Source organism: Triticum urartu, chromosome 6A (assembly GCF_056163025.1).
Source record: "Triticum urartu cultivar PI428250 chromosome 6A, HENAU_Tu73, whole genome shotgun sequence".
Classification (NCBI taxonomy): Eukaryota; Viridiplantae; Streptophyta; class Magnoliopsida; order Poales; family Poaceae; genus Triticum; species Triticum urartu.
Window position 1 is genome coordinate 509732128 of NC_141878.1, and position 4741 is coordinate 509736868.

Below are 4741 nucleotides of genomic sequence, written 5' to 3' on the forward strand. Positions count from 1 at the left end.
GGGCCTGAACTCGTAAAACTCGTGTGTATAACTACTCCATAGCTAGGATCTTGCCTCCTCATACCTACCCCCATTCTACTGTCAGTCTTAGATCCACGACAGTTGGCGCCCACCTTGGGGCAGGTGTCTTAGCAGTTTATTGGAGAAGTTGTGATTCCTCCGATTCCCATCATCATGGTTTCCGGCGGAGGATTGGCTGAAGGCCGCGAGATCCGTCTTGGCGCGCTCGTCTTCATCGCCAACGACTCCGCTTGGCTCCATGAGGCTCCACTCGACGTCGAGGCGCTCCCCGTCTACGGGGCGACGCACTTCCGTGCGTGCGTTCGTGGCGTCCTTCTTCGGCAACCGTCGACTTCGTATAGTCGGCTGTTGTGGCAACCTCCCTCTCCATTGTTCGCCGGCGCCAGCGATCCGGTCGGTCACGGCTTCAGCGGTGGGTGAGGCATGCAGTGGCCCGCCAATCGGCCACCCCACAAATCGCAGCAATCGAACCCGATGAAACTCTCTACGGCCTGTTCGATCTATCGATTGGCTCCATCGAGACTGCGTCCGAATGCGACAGCAGCGCCCCCGCGATGGAAGTCTTTATGGTCAATGGACCACGCAGTCCTCCTGGCTTCACCCGTGAAGGCAGTGACGATGGCGGTGGCGATTCGTCGCGTGCTCACGAGGAGTACCGCCCCGAACCCCTCTCTTCGCAGCGGAGGAAAGATCTTCGTCGCCACAATATGGATGCACTTCACACTCCTATCGTTGGAGAAACCCCCGAGGCCCAGGCCTTGGAGGAGGCGCGCCTGGCCAACTTGGCTGAGTGCACTCGACGAGCGTGCTCGGCAGCAGATCCCCGAGTCCAGTCGACGACAACTTTTTCCGCCTCCGACTCAGGTATATCGAACTCCGATCCAGAATCTCACAGCTGCAGCTAGAATAGCAGAGTCAATTCAATCTTCCCAGTCAGAAGCTGGCCGAGGTTTGATGCAAATCCGGGCTTTACTCTGGGCAGCGGGGGAGCAGAATACAGCAGTATCTCAGTCGTGGAATAGGATTCACAGCAGGTCTGTGGTGGCGGATACTGTCCAATCTGCCCATAGCCCGAGATTGCTTCCGCGGTGTGAGTGACGTGGGTACCAGCAAGATCAGTACAGGAACCGGGAGCAGTATGATCATCGACTCGACCACGATGACCGTCGTCGAGTGGCCACGCCTCCTCCGAGGAGTGGGTCATATGTGCCTCGGTGGCAAGACGACAGGCGCCCCCACAACGGCAAACGAAGAATTCCAGTCGACCCCAGAGAGCCAGGTTTTGATGCAAGGTATATCCTCGTTCAAGGTCTGGTTTATAGGAAAAGAGCTCACAGAGAAGGCCATGATAGAGATCATCCGACTGGAAGCAGGGTGCACGTTTCAGGACCCGAGTGTTTCAGCAGAGCCATCAGAGCAGCAGTGATTCCTTCCAACTTCAGGTTGGCGACTGGAGTCAGCAAGTTCACCGGCGAATCCAAGCCAGACACTTGGCTTGAGGATTACCGAGTGGCTGTGCAGATTGGTGGTGGCAATGATGACGTAGCCATGAAGCACCTCCCCTTGATGTTGGAGAGCTCTGCCAGAGCATGGTTGAATCAGTTGGCTCCTAGCAACATATACAGTTGGGAGGAACTTGCTCGAGTGTTTGTTAGGACCTTTGAAGGCACTTGCAAAAGGCCGGCAGGGTTGACAGAATTGCAGTGTTGTGTCCAGAAACCGAATGAAACTTTGAGAGATTATATCCAGAGATGGATCACGTTGCACCATACAGTAGAGAATGTGTCAGATCACCAAGCAATTTGTGCCTTCAAGGAAGGCGTTAAGTATCGGGAGTTGAACCTGAAATTCGGTCGGACAGGAGATATGACTCTGACTCGGATGATGGAGATTGCCACCAAATATGCCAATGGTGAAGAGGAAGACCGACTCCGGAGTGGCAAACACAAAATAGTCGCCCAAGAAACCGGAGGAGGGAATTCCAGTCGGAAACAAAAGCGAAAGGCCGAACCAGCTGCTCCTGGTGAAGCTTTAGCTGTTGCCCAAGGAAAGTTCAAAGGAAAGCCCAAAGGGCCCTCGGCTACCAAAAAAGTTAAGGATAAATGAGGGAGTCCTGGATTAGGGGGTCTCCAGACAGCCGGACTATATCCTTTGACCGGACTGTTGGACTATGAAGATACAAGTTGAAGACTTCGTCCCGTGTCCGGATGGGACTCTACTTGGCGTGGAAGGAAAGCTAGGCAATACGGATATGGATATCTCCTTCTTTTTAACCGACCTTGTGTAACCCTAGCCCCCTCCGGTGTCTATATAAACCGGAGGGTTTTAGTTCGTAGGACAACAGACAATCATACCATAGGCTAGCTTCTAGGGTTTAGCCTCTCTGATCTCGTGGTAGATCTACTCTTGTAATACTCATATCATCAAGAACAATCAAGCAGGACATAGGGTTTTACCTCTATCAAGAGGGCCCGAACCTGGGTAAAACATTGTGTCCCCTGCCTCCTATTACCATCTGCCTTAGACGCACAGTTCGGGACCCCCTACCCGAGATCCCCCGGTTTTGACACCGACATTGGTGCTTTCATTGAGAGTTCCTCTATGTCGTCGTCATAAGGCTTGATGGCTCCTTCGATCATCGCTAGCGATGCGGTCCAGGGTGAGGCTTTCCTCCCCGGACAGATCTTCATATTCGGGAGCTTTGCATTGTGGGCCAATTCACTTGGCCATCTGGAGCAGATTGAGAGCTACGCCCCTGGCCATTAGGTCAGATTTGGAAACTTGAACTACACGGCCGATATCCGCGGAGACTTGATCTTCGACGGAATCGAGCCCATGCCGGACGCGTCGCGCCGTCACGACGAGCAAGATGTAACTCTACCGTCGGACAGTGTTTAGGAGATCGCATCCGCAGCTGCTCCGGCCTTTAATCCGGAGCAAGTCGCGCCATCCGAGAGCGGAGGGATGGACCCCGCCATGGAGGCCGCACTCTCAGTGGCGATGAAGCCGGATACTGACTTCACCCCTTACGAGAGCCGTGTTGCCGAACCACTGGATTCATCCTCGGCCACGGACTCCGAGCCGCTCGTATCCATGCCCGTCGAGTCCGACTGGGCGCCGATCATGGAGTTCACCTCCGCGGATATCTTTCAACACTCACCTTTTGGAGATGTGCTAAATTCATTAAGGTCTCTCTCCCTGTCAGGAGAGCCTTGGCCGAACTATGTCCGGCCAGAATGGGATGCGGACGACGAAGAAATTCGCTGCCCACCCATCACCCACTTAGTAGCCACTGTCGACGACTTAACCTACATGCTCAACTTCGTCTCCGAAGACTTCGACGGTATGGACAACGAAGCCGGAGACGAACAGGATCCACCGCCCTCGGGGCACTGGACCGCCACCTCATCGTATGATATATATGGTGGACACCCCCAAAGAAGCCAATGGCGAGGAGAAAGCGGAGGATGACCCCTCCAAGAAGCAACCCAAGCGTCGATGTCAGCGGCGCCGCTCTAAGTCCCGCCACAGTAAGAGCAGTGATACCGGTACAGCAGATAACAACACTCCGGATAGCGCCGAAGACAACAACAATCCCCTCCAGCACGGCGAAGAGCTGGAGGACGAACAAGCTAGCCCTCCAGAGCAGGCAGCGGATGGAGAACTAGAGGAGGACAATTACATGCCTCTCTCCGAAGACGAGGCGAGCCTCGGCGACGATGAATTTATCGTGCCTGAGGACCCCGTCGAGCAAGAGCGCTTCAAGCGCCGGCTTATGGCCACGGCAAATATCCTAAATAAGAAACAACAACAGCTTCAAGCTGATCAAGACTTGCTAGCAGACAGGTGGACCGAAGTCCTTGCGGCCAAGGAGCATGAACTCGAGCGCCCGTCCAAGAGTTACCCAAAACGCAGGTTGCTACCTCACCTCGAGGAGGAAGCATTCAAACCTCATTCACCAGTGTACAATGCGGCTGACCGGCCACTACGCGGCCGAGCCAGAGAGGCGTTTCAGCCCAAAGTTCAGCCCACACCCCGTCGCCACTCAGTCAAAGATACTAAGGCCTGGGGCAACACAAAGGACCTGCGAGACATCTTGGACAGCAAGGCAAAAATCGCAAGGTCAATATACGGGACACGAACACGTGCGCCCACACGGGACGATGATCGTCGCGTCGGATACACCAAGAGTAAATCCGCCCGGGCCAAATACAGCAGACAAGACTCATACGAACTACGTCGGGATATAGCCCGGCACAGAGGCGCCGCACACCCCTTATGCTTCACTGATAAAGTTATGAATAATGAATTCCCGGAGGGTTTTAAACCCGTAAATATCGAATCATATGACGACACAACAGATCCCGCTGTATGGATTGAGGATTTTCTCCTTCATATCCACATGGCTCGCGGTGACGATCTACATGCCATCAAGTATCTCCCACTAAAACTCAAAGGACCAGCTCGGCATTGGCTGAATAGCTTGCCAGCAGATTCCGTCGGCAGTTGGGAGGATTTGGAAGATGCATTTCTTGACAACTTCTAGGGCACTTATGTGCGGCCATCGGATGCTGATGACTTGAGCCACATAAGCCAGCAGCCAGGGGAACCGGCCAGACAATTCTGGACATGGTTCCTGACCAAGAAAAATCAAATCGTAGACTATCCGGATGCAGAAGCCCTAGCGGCATTCAAACATAACACCCGCGACGAGTGGCTC